The sequence below is a fragment of the Sciurus vulgaris genome (genome assembly GCF_902686455.1).
Source record: "Sciurus vulgaris genome assembly, chromosome: 8".
Classification (NCBI taxonomy): Eukaryota; Metazoa; Chordata; class Mammalia; order Rodentia; family Sciuridae; genus Sciurus; species Sciurus vulgaris.
The window spans coordinates 12,243,553-12,265,794 of NC_136468.1; the positions used below are offsets into that span (position 1 = coordinate 12,243,553).

Consider the following 22,242-nt stretch of genomic DNA (forward strand, 5'->3'; position numbering starts at 1 on the left):
AAATCTAAACTAAATATTGAACAAATAATTCATTTGTTGCTCACAAATGATTATTTTTTAACTTTTTAACCTAATGTGATTCACCAGCTTGAGGATTAATGTTAGCTCTGTATTTTCTGTCACTGCACATTGCTTTTTAAAACTGGGCTGATTTGCATACAATAGGATGTATAGCTTTGGGTGCTGAGTGCTGAGCATTTGACAAGGTATCAACCCACAGTATCTCCACCTGGACCAGACAGAAAACATTTCCAGTCTCAGAGGCTCCCTTGGTGACCCAGGCTCATTTCCAATTACTAAATTCCCACGGAGTCAGACACTTTCTGGGTTTTATCACAGTAGATGTCTTCCTAGTCTTATAATTTATAGAAGTGGAAAATGGGATGTGCATATTCTCTCAGATATCCTGTTTTTAGTGAAAAAGGGGAATACAAGGTTTCGAAGAACGATTAATGTTGTTTTATTGGTAATTTGTTCTTCTTCATTGCCAGAGTATTTTATTTTAGAAACATACCATGTAATATTTGTCTTTTTCATGTAGATGGCTATGTACATAAAGCAGTTATGAACATTTTTGTTTGAGTCTTTCAGTAAGCATGTGCTTTCTTTATAATTAGCACTTCAAGTATCCCCTCTAAAAAAGTCTTTCACTCCAAATCTTAGAGATATCCTCCCACGTTTTCTTACAGCAATGTCATAACTTTAGCTTTACATTTAGATCTATGATCAAATAACAATTATTTATTGGGTATGATATGATAAACTATTCGTTCAAAGAAATTTGCTTTCCCATTAAATTGCTTTGAAAACTGTAGAATATTTATTGTTCAAATTAATATACAAATGTCTATACATCTTAGAAGCACTACCTTTTCTTCATTATAGTAACTTTATGGAAAGTCTAAAAAGAAAATACAAATCCTCCTTATTTGTGACTCCTTTTGACTATTAAAACTATCAAGTGACTTTTGACTATTAAAACTCTTGTAAACTACATGAGGCCAGAAAAGAACTACTTAAAGTATTAAAGGGAACAAAACCCAATACAGTCATCCCTTGGCATCTGCAGGGATTAGTTCCAACATCTACCAAAATCTACAGATGCTTGAGTCCCTCGAATAAAATGGCATAGTAATTTCATATAACCTATGCACATCCTCTTGTGCCCTTTAAGTCATCTCTAGATCACTTATAATACCTAATAAAATATGAATGTTATAGTTATTAAAACAGCGTTTAGGGGGAAAATCTGTATAGTAGAGATGCATTTTTTTCTAATTTTTTTCCTGTTTTTTTTATTGGTGTATTATAATTATACATAATAGTGGGATTCATGATACCATATTTATTCATGCACATAACATAATTTTGCCAGTCTCATTCCCCAGTACTTCCACTTTTCCTTCCCTCTTCCCTCCACCTGATCCTCTTGTTCTCCTCACTGGTCTCCCTTCTATGAGCATTTTTAATCAGTAGATCATACATACATACATACGTATGTATACATGTGCACGCACACACGTGTGACTCATTGTGGTATGATCATACATAAACATAGTGCAGTTTGGTGGATTTCATCCCCAGTACTTCCTCATGCCCCCCTCTCCTCCCTCACTCTCAAGCTCTCAATCCCCTTTTTCTGCTCTGTTGGTATCCATTCTATTTTCATGTAAATCCCTTTTTTATTCTCTCTCTCTTTCTCTCCCTCCCTCTCTCTCTTCTCTCTCCCCCTCTCCCTCTCCATCTCCCTCTCTCTCTCCCTCTCTCTCTCTTTTCCACATAAGCGAGAAAACATTTAGTCTTTGACTTTCTGAGTCTCAGTGTTACAGTTTGGATGTGAGATGTCCCCTAAAAGCTCACATGTGAGATCATATAAGAACATTCAGAGGTGAAATGATTGGGCTATGAGAGTCAATTAATTTTAACTGAATTAATCCCCTGATGGGATTCACTGAGTGGTAACTGCAGGCAGGTAGGGTCTGGGTGGAGGAGGTGGGCATCCAGGGTGTGACTTTGGGGTATTTTGTATCTGGCAAGTGAGTCTCTCTCTGCTTTCTGTTCATCATATGAGCTGCTTCCCTCCAGCACACTCTTCTGCCCTGATGTTCTGTCTTACCTTGAGCCCCAAGGGATGGAGCCAGCTGTCTACGGACTGAGACCTCTGAAGCCATGAGTCTTCAAATAAACTTTTCCTCCTCTGAAATTGTTCCCGTCAGGTCTTTTAGTCACAGCAATGAAAAGAAAACTGACTAAAACATTGACTTATTTCACTTAACATGATGTTCTCCAATTCCATCCATTTGCCCAAAAATTAAGTCGTTTTATTCTTCTTTATGGTTGAATAAAATTCCATTGTGTACATATAACACATTTTCTTTATCTATTGGTCTGTCGATGGACACCTAGGCTGGTACTATAACTTGGCTATTTTAAAATGCACTGCTATAAACATTGGTATGCAATCACCACTATAGTATGCTGATGTTAGTTCTTTTGGATAAACACCAAGAAGTAGGATCTCTGTATGGTATCACATGGCTTTTCCATTCCTAGTCTTTTGAGAAATCTCTGTACAGCTTTCTAAAGTGCTTGTACTAATTTGCAATTCCACAATGATATCTAATATACCTTTTCCCCTGCATTCTTTCCAGAATTTATTTGTATTCTTGACAATTGCCATTCTGACGGGAGTGAGATGAGATCTCAGTATAGGTTTGATTTGCATTTTCCTGATTACTAAGGATGTTGAACATTTTTTCATATATTTATTGGCCATTTGTATTTATTCTTTTCAGAAATGTCTGTTTACATTATTTGTCCATTTATTGATTGTGTTGTATGATTTTCTTTTGTAAAGCATTTGGGGTTTTTCATATATATTAGATATTAAACCCCTGTCAAAAGAGCAGCTAGCAAATATTTTTCTTCATTTTTGTAGGCTCTCTCTTCATACTCTTTGTTTCTTTTGCCATACAAAAGCTTTTTAATTTGAAACCACCCCACTTTTTGATTCTTGGTTTTATTTCTAGAGCTTTAGGGGCTTATTAAGGAAACTGACACCTGTGCCAATATGTTGGAATGTTGACCTTATGTTTTCTTCTGGCAGTTGCAGTGTTTTGGGTCAAATTCTTAGTTTCCAAATATTTCTAATCTGCATAATTTGAAGTCTATGGTCATGGAAGCCTGTGCATGTAAGGAATGACTGTACTACAAAAGGCCAGAAGCTGTGCCTGTTTCTGTCAATCAGTCCAGAAAGAAGCTCATAATTCATGAGCCACTGGATACAGTACTTGGAGCATCTTGCTTCAGTCGTGGTGAATAATCAGCCCTAGACTACATGCTTCTTTGGTCTTGCCTAACACATCTGAAAAGCACGACCGCAAAGAATCAAACTAATTCTAAATACTTCAACCGCATCCCAGAACAACTGCTCATGACTATGTAGAGGAATACAAAAATATCCAGCACTCAAAACAACAAAATTCACAATGACAATACAGAGGAACAGGAAAATAAAACCAACTTTAAAAAGAAATAAAGAAAAAAAAAAAGAAATAAAGGGAAGGCAAATAAATAGAATGGAACACATGCAATACTATAACGGGCTCTGTTTTAACCCACGGAGAAGGTTTTTAAAGCATCACTTTGCTAAGATTGTGTCTTGATCATCCACCAAAAAATAGTATGGAGAAATTAATGCTTAAAAAGCCCACATGTGATACTTTTGCTATGTTATTAAAAAGGTCATGAACTTGCACACATCCTTTGTTCATTTTGTAGCCTTGAATGAACAACTCAGTTTCTGTAAACCTTATTATATTCATTTATAAAATGCAGATAAGGTTCTCCCTCATCAGATCATGTGAGGAAAAACAACTCTGCATGTTAAACTCTTAGCCCAGTCAGTGCCTAAATCTACCAGTCAAGAAAGAGTACCAATTTTTCAAGATTTATTTTGATCTGTAGCACTCACCACCTAATACTTATATTATTCATTTTTAAATAGTTTATTTTCCATCTCTTCTCAACAGAGCAGGGACTTTTGTTTGCTCAGTGATAAATTCCTATTTCCCAGAACAGTACCTGTTCCTTATTGTACAAAATTATGTTTTCAGGGGGTTGAGGGATAAACAGTTCTGAAACTTTTCCTTTTTCCTTTTTTTATTTTCTTTCTGAGATGGTCTGGCTATGTTGCCCAGGCTGACCACCCTCCTGCCTCAGTCTCCTGAGTAGCTGGGGTGGCATGCATGCACCACTGTCCTTGGGCACAGTTCTGTGTCTTGGTTGTGGTGATTACGCAAGTCTACACACATAATAAAATGATCTAACACTGTGTATGCGTATGTACAAGTGAGTGCAAAAAAACTGACAAAACCTGAATAAGGTCAAGGGATTCTACCCATGTCTGTTTCCTATTTGTGATGTTGAACTATAATTAAGCAAAATAAAGCCACTGGGGAAAAGTAGACGAAGGGTACACAGAACACCCCTATACGTTTTTTATTCTTCCTGTGAATCTATAATTATTCCAAAATAAAGGTCTTAAAAATTATTCAATTAATTAATAAGGTACTATTTGCATCTGTTTTTAAAAATAGAAATTTAAAAGGGGAATAAATATTTGATAACGTGAAGAGTAGTTTCTTTGACTCTTGTAATGGGAGATTGATTTGGATCTTTCCCCCTTTCTGTTTAAATTTTTAATAGAAAAACAATTCAACATTAGGCCATAATTAGGCCTTTATTTTTCCTTCATCTGTGCATCCAGATTCCCACCACAGGAAGAGATCTTCAAATAATCCTCGACATTTAAAAGCATCAACTCTCCTTCTACCCCAGACCCCTAAATGAAGCCCCTACTTTGCTGAGGTGAAAGATGTCCACAGAGCACAGTGAAGCACATAGACTATCAGGAAGCAGCCCCTCTAGAAAGCCTTTCTGAACCGCTTGGCTGGCTTCTGCCTTTGTGATAGTCTGTCTGCTGCCTTGCTTAGCATTTGAAGCTCCTTGAATCAGATTTGGCTTGTTTTTTAGCTACTTTGCCTAAAGGAAATATTTTCTCCTCGTTCCAACCATCAGGAACAGTGAGATGCTCGGTGGGCATGTCCCAGCCTGGGCTCCTAATGCTATTGCCAAACCCAGGCCTATGACTAATTCTTTCCATTCTTAGAAGGCAGCTCGGCTTTTAAAATCATATGTGTGCATTGTAATGCAAAACAACCTCCTTCCTTGTCCTTCGTACTTCTCTACTTGATAGCCACTTGATGATAATTTTCAACAGCCAGTTGAGACTAGCAACTTCAAAGGATGTGTCTCTAACAGTGTTTGGCAAGAAGGCTGTGTCAGAAGTAAGGCCTGAAAAAGAATTTGGGTTGGGGGAAAGCACGTTTTACCGACACCTAAAGATTTTGAAACATTTTTAAAATTTCTCTTCACGGGTGTATGAATTTCCTAAGCAAAGAAGCACCACAGACCGGATCTATAAACCTCATTGAATCAGGAGCAGTTCTACTGTAACCTCTTGCCCCTTCTCACCTCCTCCAGTGAGTTTCAGGAACGAAGCAGGTGTAGTTTACAGGTGGCAGGATGAGGGGCGGAGGGACAGTGCCTTGGGTGGGATGCATGTAGTTACATCACCGAGAATGTGTGGATTGCCGGGAGATAGATGGGTACCTTCCAGGCTGGTGCCAGAGTGGTTAGCAGTTTTCTTGATTCATTTGTGTGTGTGTGTGTGTGTGTGTGTGTGTGTGTGTGTGTGTGTGTGTGTTTTCATCTCAAAATTTCACAATCCAGCCCTGTTTCTTTCCTTTTGCTGTGCTGTCTCCCCTCATGGAAGTGCAGATTCCAAGAAGAAAGAGGGTTACTCAGCATCATACTGGAGGTAATGACAGCACTCTCCCTTCTATGGTGTTCCTTCCATCACATAAGCCCTACAGCTGAGCACGCTTTGCCATAGTTCCCACGCTGGGGGAACAAGAGGCCTTAGCCCCCCACCCAGCATTTACTCTTGGCTCCAATACCTGGGTGCAGACTCAACAACTGATGGCCAAGGGCTCTGTCCTGTCTTGCAGGTCTGTTCTTCCCATCCCACCTTCTCCTGACCTCTGGAACTTCAACCCCTCCTTCTTTTAGTTTGGAACAATGAAATTGCATTTCTTTATTTGATTTTCCAAAAGCCCACTATTTCAACAAATAATTGTACAAATAATTGTATGAGTGTTAGGATTTCACTGGTTAAACTTCCACACAGTTTGGTACAAGTCTAAAGAAATAAACTTCCTAAATGTGAGCCATGGGAAACCAGCGGTGCATTGTTTCTACATGTAACTCTGGGGAAAATGATGCTGCACATCAAAAAATGTTCCAATAATCAAACCAACAAGAGTAATATGACACAAATAGGCCAAGCTAGTGGCATTGGTGTTACCATGGCCACTAAAAAAAGTGTGTTCATTGCCTCTAAATTAAAATAGCCTTGGAGAGCTGTATATAAGAGAGAGAATGAGAATTTTTTTTTCCTAAAGAAACACCTTCAGGTCAACTGCTGGGCACACATCACCTTAATCAAGCACTGAGCATGAATATCAACGGTAATGTGATAAAGTGAGGTCTGACCCCAGAGGGGTGGCTGAGGCCCAGGCAAAAGCTTCTTTGATGGAGTTTTCTGTTAACAGCAGGACAGATTCTCAGTGTCAGAATTAAACTGGCTTAATAAAAACAAAGCATTTTTGTTTTATGAATGTGACATTTTCAACTGAGAATGTTGTATATGACATAACATAAAGATGTTTTCAAGTTCACCTATAATAGAGGTCACAAAGCAACAGCTCAGGGGCTAAGTTTGGTCCCTGGAGGTGTGTTTAGGGTATCTGGATAATGGTCTAATCTTCTTAATTTTAAATGTCTAAGAAATCAGACTTTGCATAAGGATCCAGACTCCAACTTTTCTTGAATGATCTGAAAATGGAACAAGAAAACATCATTACCCTATGTACATGTATGATCACACAAACATGTGACTCTACTTTGTGTATGACCAGAGAGATGAAAAGTTGTACCCCATACGTATACAGTGAATCAAAAAATAATTTTAAGAAATGGAACAAGGGCCTGCATCCACATGGACGATGGTCTCGGGCTCCCTTCAGAAGAGTCTGTGTGTGTCAGACTCTACATGACCTCCTAACATCACACTGCCTACGCCCCTCATTCACAGTACTCTGACCTTTGTAGCACTGGATTCATGATCATGTCCTAAGAGTTCCATATTCCCTTGGGTGGACAAAGGGGAATTCCTGTGGTGTGGCAACTTGAATTGGAAAAATAAATGCAGAGTCACAAGCACACCTGATGAACCTTTGGAAACTCCCCGAAAATCAAGTTAAGGGATGGGGCATCATGTGGCTCTTGAGCCATTAACATAAAGGTACTCCTCAATAGGGGCTCACTAGCTTCAATTCTAGGTGGCACAAGAAAAGCAGGTGCCTAGCTGGAGCTCACCAAACATTGTGAATTTCAAGACTGTCTCCTGTTGGCAAACTCTGAAGGTCCTTCCTCTCTCACCTCACTATCTCAGCTCCTTTAGAAACCTATTCAGAAGTTCATGGTTTTACTAAGACATGACTTCTTCAGGATGCTTGGCAGGAGAAGCTACATAATTTGTGAGCCTGGTGCCAAATGACCACAGCTGGTGGCCACACACCTATGAAGTTGCTCTCTGCATTGACAAAGTCACTGAAGCAAGGAATGATAAGACTTAGCCACCTGAGAAGTGGGGAGAGGATGCCAAATGAGCAGCACTGAAAAATTCAGATACATGGCTGAAAAAACTGTCTTGCCATATTTTGGAGAGTGGGTCCTAGTTTATATTTCCGACACTATAGACAAGACTGCGAACTACCAGTTGCATACAACTGAAAAGAGATTTGCAGGCCACATAGGCCAAGGCCACACAGGCCAAGTCAACAAGGGCAGGTTCTATTCAGTACCAACTCTCTCTTCTCACCCGTCCTAGCTTCCAATCTAGCCAAGAGGAAGGCATCTGACCGACCTCTGAGTCTCCCTCTCTCCCTCCCCGCCCCTTCCGCCTTCATGGAGTGGTAGCATTCGAAGAAGTGCATCTATCTCAGGGCACCGAACCCAGAGCTCCCCATCCCAATCTAACAGGCAGTGACTGGGATCAGAGGGGCAACTGCAGCTCCTGTACCTCTCTTACTCTTTACCTCCTGGTGCCTGGGTCCTCTCATTCTCCCATGAGTCCAATTTCCCTCACAACTACTCTGCCAGCCTCTCCAGCGGGGCAGTGTGGAAGCTTGCCTCTCAGAGGTTTTTAGAAGTGAACGAGCTGGCTGCCCACACAAAAGGGGTTTCTGACTCCCCTGGTGAGAGGCTCGGTCGGTGACTGGAGTGTGTGTGCAGCTGAACAGGGTGTTGCAGGGGCCTGCGAAGGCAGAAGGTGTTTGGGGACTGTGGGCTGCTTCCAAAGGACCAGAGTTCCTTGCAGCTGAGCTCTCTCTTCCTCCTTCTCTGCCAAGACAGCTGCATTTCTCTCTTGCCTTACCCCTCCTCCTCTCAGATGCTGACAGCCAGCAGGACACATGCCTGAGTGTTCCCCTCCCTTCCCAGACACTCACACACAGAGCCCACCATTTTTAGCTGGTGTTGTTTTTGCTATGCAGTTGGTCACAGAGTTTGAGAACTGAAACATCTCTTCCGATCCGCTGTATCAAGAAAGGACCAGGGAAATGCAGGCAGTAGAAAGGGTTGGCACAGGTTGAGATGCAACATGACCTTGAAATTCAGGTGCCAGTGCTCTTTCAAAACAAAATCCTTGCCACCATTAGACAGTTCTCGGGCATCTCCAGTGTATGTGTGTGTGTGTGTGTGTGTGTGTGTGTGTGTGTGTGTGTGTGTGTGTGTGTCGCCGCCCCCCGCCCAACCCCCTCCGCTCCTCTGACGTCACCCACATGCTCCCTTCATATTGGCTCTGCGCCTGGGAGCAAAGGAGGGGAGAGGGGAGGCCGTGCCAGACTCCAAGCGTAGTCGTGACAGCCCCGGAGAGTTAGGGGCGCCCTTTCTCACACATTATCGTTTGTATTAACAATCCTGAAAAGCGGTGGACTTCTCCGGGGCTAGTAAGTGGCGGTAAGGGGATAAGGCAAGTTTTCTGTTGATAGGGTGTTCTATCCACTATGCTTTTTAAATTATCTGGGGGACAAAGATGAAAAACACAGAAGAGAGAAGATGAACTGAATGACCCAAGGGAAATGAGCATTAAAAGGGAAGCAGGGATCCAAGCCAGAACGGGATGAATTCCCACCCTCAGGAGGGAGAGGAAGGGTTCGCTGTTGCTGGGGAGAGGGCCAGCAGCTGAGGTGAAGGGACCCCCAAGGCAGGCTCGCTTTGTAGACCGAAGTCACTGGCAGTTGTGTAGTGCAAAGACTCATGGAAAGGGTCCCAAAGGATCCATGCATCTCTGTGGTCACAGTGGACAATCACGTCGTTGGCCACCGGTCAGGTACTGCTTTAAGGGCTTTACCTGCATTAACTTATTTAATTCCCATCATGATCCTATGGGGTAGAGATGGTCACCAGTCCCACTGTCACAGATGAGGACAGAGCGAGAAATCAATCCACCCTCTGTGGTAGACACAAAAATGGCCCTGAAAAGGATCAGGTACTAACGCCCAAAACTTGGGAATGTGCAATGTACCTGGCAAGGGAGAGTTGAGTTCACAGATAGAATTAAGATGCCTAAGTGACTGACTGTGGGATGGGAGATTATCCTGGATCATCTGGAGAGGCTCAGTATAATCACAAGGTTCCTGCTAAGTAACAGAGGGCATCTGAGACCCAGAAGAGGTGTGATCATGGAAGCCAAAGTCCAAGGGATGAGACTTGCCAGAGAATTGAAGGCAGGCAGGCTCTTGGAAAATGGAGTGGTTGCAAAAAATGAACTCTTCTCCAGAGCCTCCTAAAAGGAATATAGCTCTGCCCATACCTCAGTAATAACCCGGGGAGACCTGTGCCCCATTTCTGACTTACTGCACTATAGGATAATAAATTTATGTTGTATTAAAGTCACTGAGCGTGTGATAATTTACTGTTGTAGCCACAGAAACGTGTCTTCTCCCCAGCTTGTAAGTAGAGGAGGGGAAGCTTGGAGTCCGGGGTTTCGTTTTTGTTTCCTTTTTATCTGTTGCACCTTATTAACGCCTGACTACTTTGCTAAACATATAAAATAAGGACTGTGCTATTTTAGAACAAACCAGTGGTTGTGAACAGGGAGTCAATAGCTAACTTCTTCACGCTTAGCCCTACCCCTTATGTAAGCATTCGGGGAATATTTTCTTATATGAACGGAGTCGTACTCTTCATTTTACTGCAACTTGAAATTTTAAACTAAAAATCTCTAGCATCCATATATTTAAATCGTAGTAAAAATAGTTGCATATTATTTTATATAAAGATTATCACGGGTTTTCGGTTCATAAATAGTCTTAGTTCTCCCAGGGCAGGCGCCTGGGTCTCCAATCCCCACTTTGGGGCCGCATCTTGGGGTAGAAACTGACACAAAGCGGGTCCTCGATAGGGTCTGGGGGTGGGGTTGGGGTGGGCAGCAGGCCTAGCTCCGCCCATCCCGGTGGAGACCAATCAGCTCCCGAGGACTCCCCCCTCCTCCCTCCGCCTTTCAAGCCTGCGGCATTCCACGTCCCGCTGCTCGCGTCCACCCTTCTCAACCGAGGAGCTCCTTCCCTTTCCGAACAACCGCTGCCGCCTCCCTGCTGGTCCTTTCTGCCCGAACCCGCTCTGCAGGGACTAAATAGCGGGGCAAAGGGTGAGTGGGGGCAGCGTGGGGTGTGGACCAGGCGAGGCGTGCGGTGATGAAGGCCACAGCCCGAGGGCGGTGCACCCTTTCGGGGAGCGGGATTGAGGCGGAGAGGTGTGCATTGGTGTGGGGGCTCCGTGCGTGCCCCAGGGTGGCAGGGATGTCCCACAGAGGGTTCCTTTCTTCCTTTCTGTGCCTACTCGGATTTTTCTCAGAGCTCAAGACCTGTTTCATGCTCGCCCCATTGTTATTCCCTTCTGCTTGCCAGGAGGCGGAGGACCCCCTATTTTCGAGTTATTTGGTTTGTGATCCGCCAGGAGCGATGGAGATTTGTTCAAAGGGCCCTTGGAAGTGATGCTGCCTCGCGCGCGGGAGACTCGATCTTGAATTCGTTTGGGTTAGCTTGTCTCTGCTTAACCCCCAAGGTTAAAGTCCTTTTCTCCCCAGTGCTGCAGGGGCCCCCGGGCTCTGGGTGTGTTTGTGTTGGGGGAGGGAGGTGAGGGGTGGGTGGTGGCCAGCGTGGGTGTAGGGACTGCGGAAAATGTTAGTCTGGAATGCATTTGGCCTGAAGCAGCAAGTGCTGGATCCTACAGTTCCTAGAAAAACAGCCCCCAGCTGACCACTGAGTTGGCCCGACCTGCAAAGGAGGGAGAAGGCCTTAAGCACAGTATAGGGGGAAATCGTTGCCAGCTGGATAATCATGGAAACTTTCCTGGAAGAAGTAGAACTCTAACTAGACATAAAGAACAGAATGTCTCTGCCTAGCTGACCAGCCCACCATCTGTCCCTCCTTTCATCCTCCAAACTCTTTATTTGTACATTAATTGCTTTTCAATGGTTTGCTTTCGTTTTTTTCTTAGCTTTGCCTTATAAAATATGTTTGGGCAAAAAGAATACACCACATCTAAAAGCGGTCTGAAAGGTAATAAATGAATCCTGACAATCTTCTAGGCCAAGAGATAGGTCAACGCAGTACCTTAGATGCCATATTGGGGGGTTGGGGGAGCTGTCCCCTCCCCCTTCCTTCCCTAAGACATGGCATCTGTCGTGATTTTCGTTTTAACCATTCCCTTACATTCTTTATAGTTCTGCCACATTTGCGTGTGGGTACCAGAAGCATATACATGTTGGTTTCCCCCACGTTTAGCAGTCATATTAAGGAATATTATCCTGTACATATTCTGAAGTCTGTAAGACTCACCCTTATTGATGCTTCTTTCATTTCCATTGTTTATGGTTTAATGTGCTCTAGTTTGTCCATTCTCCTGCTGGTGGACATTTGGGTTGTTTCTAGTTTGGGAGGTGTGTTAGCTGTCTGTAACTAGGTGGCAAATTACCGCAACACCAAGCAGTTTAAAGCCAAAAACCTCAAACCAAACCAAACAAACCCTATTATCTCCCTGTTATCTCATGAACTGCGTGGGCTGGAAATCCAGGGTGACTGAGTTGGGAGTCTCTGACTCAAGGTCTCTCACTGGCTGCAGTCAAGGATTCAAGGTGTCGGCTGGGGCCACAGCCCTGTCAAGGATAGGAATGGGCCTGGGGACCTCCTTCCAGCTGACTCACTGGCCTGCAGCAAGGCTTTTGGCCTGACTGACTCTAGCTGTACACATCAGTTCTTTGTCACATGGGCTTCTGTGTAAAGGCTAGCCACTTTGCCGTAAGTAAAGGGGGCTTCCAGAGAGAAGGACAAAAAAAAAAAAAAAAAGATTCTTTTTGTCATTTAACCTCAAAAACAGCATACATAATTTTTGCCATTTTCTATCCATGAGACCTAAATCACTAGATCCAGCCCACACTCAAAGGGAGGGGATTTGCAAGGGCTGGAAACCTGGAGGTGGGACTGCCAGGGCCATTTCTAAAAGTGCCTATTACAGGGTATACTAACAAATAACATGTCTTCTAACATCCGGGTACATGTTGCAGGAGCTTCTCTAGAGTACACACCTCAGAGGGGAATGGCTGGATTACTACATTTGTGTACATTCAACCTCATCAGGTCATTTCCAAGCTGTTTCGAAAGTGCTGAACCAGTTCACACTCCCTTGAGCTGCTCCACATGCTTGTCTTAACTTGGTCTTGTCAAATTTCATGTTCACCCAATCTGACAGGGAGGGAATAGCGTTCCACCCTGATTTCAGCTGGCATTTCCCCAGAACTAATGAGACTGGCTATCTTTTTATATGTTGATCAGGTATTGTGCTTTCTGTCAGTGAAATTCCAGTTCCTGTCCTGGATTCCTTTTCATATTGGGATGTGTGTCTTTTTCTTGGAGTGCTTTCATTATATAATCTGCACACTAATCAATCCTCTGTCGCTATCTATGCTGCAAATGCCTGCTTTCAGTTTGCCTGTGAGGTTTTATTTCTTTCTCTCTATCTCTTGTCTCTCTCAATGAAAATGTTTTGAATTTTTATTTCAAGATACCAGTACTCTCTTTGATAATTTGTTTTGTTGGAAAATGCTGCTTCTTCAAGATGATAAATTAGTTTTACTATATTTACTTCTAATGGTTTCCAATGGCTTTTATTTGTATTGCAGTCAGTAATTAGTCTTAATGCACATGGAAACTGATTTTTATGGTTTTTATTTTGTATGGATAATCAATTGTCCCAGCACTGATGTTCCCCATTAATCAAGTTTTCCATATATGCATGGATTTGTTTTAAGTTCTTTACTCTTATTATCTAACTCTGGAACAATACTAAATAATTTTTAAATACTATAGTGTTACAATGAGTCCTGAAATCTTTTAGGAAAAGCTCTCCCATCTGTTTATTCTCCTTCTTTAACAGTGTTTTAACTATCCTTGGACCTTTGACCTACCATATAAATATTTAAATAAACATCATCTTCTCCAAAACAAAAAAGCAAGCAAACAAGCAAGGCTGTTGAAATTTTGATTGATACCACATTAACTCCAACTTGGTCTTGTTTTGTGCTGCTGTGTTTGAATACCTGAGACTGGGTAACTTATAAGGAATAGAAATTTTTGGTTTAGTTCTAGAGAATGAGAGGTCTAAGATCCAGGGATCTGCATTTGGCAAGAGCTTTATTGTCTCATCATCCCATAGTGGAAGGGAAAAGTAAGGGTGACAGAGTAAAAGGTCTCCGAACACCTTCTTTTATGATAAACCAACTCTCACAATAATGGCATTAATTCATTCATTACAGTTTCATGGCCCAGTTACCTTTCATTAGGTCCTGATTCTCAACACTTCAGCATTGGTAATTAAATTTCCAACACATGATTTTGGGGTAATGTATTCAAACATCCTGGTACATGAGGCTGTTTATTTAGGTTATCTTTAATATTTTGTGCTATTGTTCCTTGTATTTCTTTTGCTTATTTTTTGTTAAATTTATTTCTAAGTACATTGTATCTTTTACTGCTATCATAAATTTTTTTAAATTGTTTTCAGTTAAATTCTGTAGCTTATTATTGTTGGCATATACAAATCCAGTTGCCTTCTATATGCTACTATTTGTCAATTGAATTTGATAGAATGAATTCACCTAAATTTACCCGTAGATTCTTTCAGATTGGCTAATTAGTCAATCATATCATCTGAAAATAATGACAATTTTATTTCTACCTTTCTAATTGTTATATCTTTAATTTCTTTTCCTTGTCTTATTGCATTGGCTAGGACTTCCAGAATAATGTTGAATAAAAGAAGGAAAGGACATCTTGTTTGTCTTTAAAATAATAAAGAGAAACATTTTACTATGTCAACTTTAAACATTTCATTGTTTTGTAAATAATTCTTTCCCACAATAAGGAAGTTTATTCTTTTGATGAGCACTTATTTATAAGTGGATGATTTGTCAAATGCTTCTTCTGTAGCTATTGAAATTATCATATAATTCTTTCTTTTAAATATATTAATGTAGTAAAGCATAAAGTTTAGGTTATAATATTAAATTCATTTTGTAATTCTAAAATAAAGACTGAGAAAGATATCAATTCTATTTGTATATATATAGGAAATATATCATATATATATACATATGTATATAAACTTTATGTGTAGAGATAGCTATAAAGACAAATATTATATATTTGCATCTACTAATGTGAATTGATATTGGTTTACAGTTATCCCTTTCTACACTATCCTTGTCTGGTTTTGGTATTATCATAAAATAATATGGATTTTTTTCTTTTTGTTACTTTATGGAAGAATTTGTGTAAGATTAGAATTATCTGGTCCTTGAATACTTCTTTGAATCATCAGCAAACTGTACCGGATTTGGAATTTAGAACTTGCTGGTTTAATTTCTAGTTTAATTATTTAGGTTTTCTTATAGAGTCAGTTTTCATAAATTATACATGTGCATGTATTCAAACTACATGAATATATGTATTCAAAATTAATGCAATAAATTGTTCATATCTTTTCATCTATTGTTACAAACCCTTTCATTACTAATATTTGTATATTTGCTTTCTCTTTTGTTTTGATTTTTGCTGGAATGTGAACTATTTTGTTAGCTCTTCACACTCACAAACACACACACACACTAAGAAACACACTCCCTTTCTATCTTTATGCCTTTTTACTCACTAGTTTTTACTTATATTATTACTTCCTCCTGCTTTCTTTGTATTTTTCTGTTTATTTATTTAATTTTTTAAAATTTTATTTAGTTGTACATGACAGTAGAATGCATTTATACATTTTGATAGGTCATACATAGATAGAGTGTAATGGCTCATTTTCTGATTATACATATTGCAGGATGACATTGGTCATGCATCACATGTACATGAGGTAATAATGTCTGTTTCATCGATGTCTTAAATTCTATGCTTAGCTCATTAATTCAGAGCTTTTCTTGTTTTTTTTTTTTTTTTTTTTTTTTTTGTAGTGCTGGGGATAGCTTTTCTTCTTATATAAGCTTTTAAATCTGTTTGTCATTGCATTTTTAGCTATATCTCACAAATTTTAATTTTTTTAAACCAAAATTGAACTGAGGAGTGCTCAACCACTGAGCACTCCTTTTTTAAATTTTGAAATAGAGTCTTGCTAAGTTGCTCAGGGCCTTACTAAATTGTTGAGGCTGACTGAGGCTGACTTTGAATTTGCAGTCCTCCTGCCTCAGCCTCCCCAGTTGCTGGGATCACAGGCAAGCATACCACATCCAGCTTGATATATTTTTGATTTTGAAATTGTGTTTATAATTAGTATTGTAGTGTCTTGTTTGAGTCATGAATTTATTAGAAATGTGTATTTTAATTTGTGTATTTTAAATTGTCACGAGATTTCTTGTATTCAGAGAATTATGATACCAATTCCTTCAAATTTATTGAAGCTGACCTTTTTGCTTGGTTTTCTTCATTTACTTGAAAAGAATGTGTATTCTCCAGTTATGTCATGTTCAATGTGTACCTTTAGAATAAGTGTGTTAGTTATGAACCTAATCTTACATATCCTCACCAAAATTTTATCTGCTTGAATTGTCAATTATAGAAATCATTGTTTTTCAAATATGATGATGAATTTGGCAATTTCTTATTATAGATCTATATCTTTTTATTTTTTATATTGATGTTATTTTATTAATGAATTGTGGTATGTTTAATATGTTACCAAAATGTAAGGATCCTACATTAGGAGTACCTAGTAATACTTTTTGTTTTATAATCTTAATTTATAATTATACAAACATAAAACCAGGTCTTGATTGTCATATCATTTTTCTGTCTTTCATTCTTTGACATTAAATCATTTCAAATCTTTGCTTTAAATATATATGTAGTAATTTAATTTTAAATTAAATTTGTAAACAAATTTGTAACAAATATTTAGTATTCATCTGATAGTTTATAACTTACTGAACAATTTGGTTCATTTATATTTATTGTAATTAATGATACAACTCTATTTCTCACGTTATTCTTTGCTTTTCATTTTCCTTTCCATTTTTGTCTAATTCTTCTCCCCCTTTTCTTTTTCCTTTTTTGTTTCCCCATCCTTTTCTTATTATTATTTAAAAATTAGAGGTTCTAAATTTAGTGTTATAGACGTGTCCTAGTTTTATTACACATTTGACACATTTATAACATTCTTAGCTTTAACATGTTTAGCTAGATTCAATTTAGCATTTTAAGTTAAATAGCACTGGTTGTCAGTACATCTCACATGTTTACTATTATTATTATTGAATAAAATCAGTATTCAGATTATCAATAGACTTGTTTAGAGAATTTGCTTTTAATAAAATATTTAGGTACACCTTACATAAAGTTCACTATGTGCACATGTGGTGAGGTCAGGATATCAAATGTTTTCAGGACCTCAGAAGACTCCTTTCCCTATCCCAGTCAGTTTTCATTCTCAAAGATAATTCATTGTTCAGAACTCATCAAATATCGGTCTCATCTTGACCTTCACAAATTTGTATCATACGAAAGTATTCTCTGTGCTCGATTTGATCCATGTAACATCAGGTCTTTGAGAATCATCCATTCAGTAGCATATAACATTACTTTATTCTTTTTCTTTACTCAGTAGTAATATTGCCTAAGTACGTCATAAAAATTTGTCCATTCCTTTGTTGGTGAACATTATTTTTTTCCTTTTTTTTGTTTTGGTTATTTAAAAGAAAGCAGATTCGAATATATGTTTTAGTAGGTAAAAACACTCATTTCTTCCCTTTCTATTGAACATACATCTGACCAACCTGAATAGATCATTGCAGCTTTGCAAAACGATTATCACAGTTTACCCTCCCATCAGAAATATATGTTAGTTCTAACAGCTCTAGATCTTTGCTACATTCCATGTTGTCATCACAACTGCTTTTAGCCATACAGAGTGTCTCTAGGTATCTTGTGGTGTTACTGTGTGTGGCTCTGATGACTAATTACATTAAGCATCTTCTCGTTTTGTATTGGCCATTTGAATATCATCTTTTCTGAAAAAGATGCTTGTTCATTCTTCTTGTCCATTTGAGGTAGGCTTTTTCTAATTCATTTTGTGAGGCCATTTAATTATATTCTGGATATGCATATGCATTCTCTGTTGTATTAGGAGTTGTACATATCCTCTTCTGATCTGTGGCTTGCCTTTTCACTTGAAAATGATGTCTTCTAATAAAAAGAACTTTTTAAATGTACTTCATTTTAATAATATCTAATTTTTATAGTCAAAACACTTATAGATAGCAATTGAGTTCTATTTAGCAAAATTTTTCCTCCCCCTTCATCACAAAAAATTACCCTATGCTTAACTCTTTCATGGTTTTCATTTAGACTTACAATTCATCTCATATTATTGTGTGTGTGCATGTGTGTGTTTGTGTGTGTGTGTGTGTGTGTGTGTGTGTGTAGGGTATGTGATGAGATGTGGGTCAGGGTTCATTTTTTCCATGTAGATGTGTACTCAGTAAAGAATTATGTGTTGGGCTGGGGCTGTAGCTCAGTGGTAGAGTGCTTACCTAGCTTGTGTGAGGCACTAGGTTTGATCCTCAGCACCACATACAAATAAATACAAGAAATAAAGACATCGTGTCCATCTACAACTAAAAATATTTTTTAAAAAAAGAACTATGCATTGAAAAGACATCTGGACACCATTGATTATGTTACTTTCTTGTAAAACAGGCAGCTGAGCACATGTGAGTATGTTTTGGACTCTGTTCTTTTTATATATCATTGAATTTGAATTTTTATTTGCTGATATGTTGATTAGCATTTTTGAATCTATGTTATTGAGTGGCATTAGACTCCTGTATTTTGTTCTTGAAATGCAGTTACCAGATTTGGTATCAAAGTTATGCCAAGAATTTTTTCTCAAATTATTTTTAATAGTAGTACATTTTTCTAAGTGTTCGGGAAAACTTACCACAGAAACCCTTCTATATCTAAAGTTCTTTGGGGGAAATTTTTTTAAATTTTTGATATAATTACCTGAATGGATGAAATTATATTTTCTATTTCTTCTTATGTCATTCTAGATAAATTATGATTTGAAGTCATTTGAAAATTTACCTAGATTCTGTCAGATTTATGATTATTCATATGGCTTTGTTATTTCTTATTTATATTTTTACTATTGTTTTAGTTGTCAGTGACCTTTTTAATTTATTTGTTTGTTTGTTTGTTTGTTTATCTATTTATATGTGGTGCTGAGAATTGCGCCCAGGGCCTGAGGCATGCCAGGCAAGCACTGTACCACTGAGCCACAACCCCAGCCCTCACTTTGTTGTTTTATTGTGATTTTTGGACTTTAATAGTGTGACCTTTTTTTTTTTTTTTCTGATCATCTTAATGTATTTTCTTACCCCTTCACTCCTTATTGATCAATCTTACTTTGGCTAATTAAAATCAACTTTTAGCATTTTGTCAATTTCTCCACCTTTTTTAAATTTGGTTCCTGCCCGTGTTTATTATACCCTACCATCTACCTCCTTTCGCTTTTATTTGTTTTTTTTTTTCTAATACCTTAAGATACAAGTGTAGATATTTTACTCTCAGCCTTTCCTCTTTCACTAATATATGCATTTAAAGGTATAATTTCTCTCTAGCAATTTATTTTGCTGCCTTCCACAAATTTTGGTACATTGCATTTTAATGATTATCGAGTTAAAAACATTTCCTAATTTCCATTATGATTTCTTCTCTAAGGGTTGTATTCTTTAATTTCAAAGCATGGGAATTTTCTAATTAATTTATTATTACTGATTTCAACTTTAATCCCCATTATTATCAGAGAATATAACCATACATAATATATTCTGTATGCTGAGTTTTTGAGACTGCTTTATGCCGATATAAAGGGTTTCATTTTTCTGAAAATGTTTTAACATGCACTTAAAATCGTGTATATTCTTACTTGTTGGGAATATATTTGCACCATATGAGTTAATAAGGTCAAATTTGTTATTTATGATATTCAATTCATGTCTCTCCATAATGATTTTTATGCACTTGTTTTATCTGATTACAAAAAAGATGCACTTAAATCTTCACCTATTGATTTGGGGCCAGTGACAAGGCCATAGGTGAAGGCACAGAGCACGTGGCAGAGAGAACTGCTTCCCCCACAACCAGGACAGGAAAGGGTCCCACCATCCTCTGCAAGGGCACAGCCCAGTGACCACAAGACCTCCCACTGGGCCCCACCTCTTAGTGACCATAGCCTCCTAACAGCCCATTCTGAGGAATGAGCATTTAACAAATGCACCATTCAGTGACATCTAAGATCCAGACTGAAGGAACTTACAGTCTCTGTGCACTCACATTTAAAAGATCTCTCTTTTAAATAAACTTGGTCTTCTAATTGGGTTTTTCAATCATTTACTTTTGTTTTAATTCCTAAGTATTTTATTCTCTTTGATATTATCATAAATGGGCGTGTTTCATAATTTCTTTTTCAGCTTGGCCATTGTTAGTGTATAGAAATTCAATTGATTTTGGGTGCTGGCTTTATAAACAGCTATTTTCTTAAATCTATTACCTATCGCTAACGCTATCTTTTGTATGTAAAAACCATAGGGTTTGGACTGGGGCTGTAACTTAGTGGTAGACCGTTTGCCTCCCACATGCAGAGCACTAGATTCCATCCTCAGTACCACATAAAAATAAATAGATGAAGATATTGTGTCCATCTACAACTAAAAAATACTTTTAAAAAATCCATAGTGTTTTCTACATACTAAGGTCACATCTGCAAACAGATAATTTTAGTATTTCACTTTCAGTTCAAGCACCTTGTGTGTTTCTTCATTGCCAAATTGCTCTGGCTAGAATTTCCAGTACTGTGTTGAATAGAGATGACAAAAGCAGACATCTTTTCCTTGTTCCTAATCTTGGGGGGAAAGTTTTCAACTTTGCACCACTGTGTATAGTGTTACCTGTGGTTTTGTAGTACCTTCACTTTAATATGTTGAGTTACTTTGCTTCTATTCCTAGTCCATTGAGTGTTTTTATTATAAAAGAATTGATTTTTGTCAAATACTTTGTCCACACCAATTGAGATATGAAATTGAAATAAACTTAATAAGCTGAATTAGTAACCAAAAATCTCCCGGTAAAGAAAGGTCCTGGACTTGAGGCTTCATGGATGAATTCTAACAAACATTATGGAATAACCAACACCAATCTTTCTCAAGCTTTTCTAAAATAATTGAAGAGGAGGGAACTCTTCCTAACTCTTCTATAAGAGCAGTGTTATTGTGATATCAAAGCCTACTATAAGAAAAGAAGACTCTAGACTAATTTATCTTCTGAACATTGACTCAAAAATCTTCAACAAAATACTAGTAAACTGAACTCAACTGCATGTTAAAAGAATCATACACCATGATCAAATGGAATTTATTCCTGGAATGCAAGGATGGTTCACTATATGAAAGCTGATTGATTGATGTAATAAATCAAATTAAATAGTAAAGGGGAAAAAAAGACCATTTATTTACTTTTCAAAAGAGTATTGATTAGTTTTTTGGGTCAAGTCGCCATAACCGAAGTGCCATAGACTGGGTGTCTTAAACAATGGACCTTCATTTCTTGCAGTTCTGGAGGGTGGGAGTTCTAAAATACAGATGCCAGCAATCTTGTGTGGTGAGGTCTAGCTTTCTGGCTCATAGACAACCCCCTTCTCACTGTGTCTTCACATGGCCATGAGAAGGAGCTTTAGTCTTTAGGAGCTTTCTCTTCTTATGAGGACACTGCTGCAATCATGGGTGCTCCATAGTCATGATCTCATCTTAATGTAACCATCTCACAAAGGTTTCTACCTAGTACCCTTCTCTCAGGGGTTAGGGTTTCAACATAGGAATTTTGGAAGGATGCAAATATGCAGTCCATAACAATTGGGCTAAAGTCTTCCAAGTTGTACATTGTTTTCTCCTTGTTCCATCTGTTATTTTCTTTTTCTTGCTTTCTTTTGAATCAAACACTTTTTATATTTTCCCTCCTATATTATTGTTGAATTATTAAATTTTCATTATTTTTAATAATTACTATACATATTCAAATCTGTCTTGTTGACTCTTTACAACCTTAATTATTACTTTTACCTATTCTAAAACAATTCAAAACATTAAAATGTTTTATCTCTATTAACCCTCATCTCATATGTTTTATATCCCACAAGACATTATCTTGATTGACTTAAACAGTCAATATTCACTTACATTTGCACATTTATTCACTCTTTCCAGTATTCTCTATTTCTTTCTAGAGCACTGTGCCCTATGTGGAGTAATTTTCCTGAATCCTGAAAAATGTCTTCCTTTAGTTCTTACACTGTATTTGCTAGTCACAAGTTCCCTCAGTTTTGTGTATCTTAATTTGTTTTTACTTCGTCTTTATTTTTCAGTGATATTTTGTTGTGCATAGATTTCTTGGTTGAAAGTTTTTGTTTTTAAAATCCATCATGTTCTTGCTTTCATCAATCCCTGTG

General features: G+C 38.3%; 1 protein-coding gene across 1 annotated transcript in view; it reads left to right on the forward strand.

Moving 5' to 3' along the window:
• Positions 1-10,693: 10,693 nt before the first annotated feature.
• Positions 10,694-22,242, forward strand: part of LOC306668360 (TRPM8 channel-associated factor 1) — a 46,912-nt gene continuing 35,363 nt past the window's right edge. The window contains exon 1 of the mRNA XM_079151637.1: positions 10,694-10,837. The gene's annotated coding sequence lies outside the window, so the exon portion shown is untranslated. The remainder of the gene's footprint in view (positions 10,838-22,242) is intronic.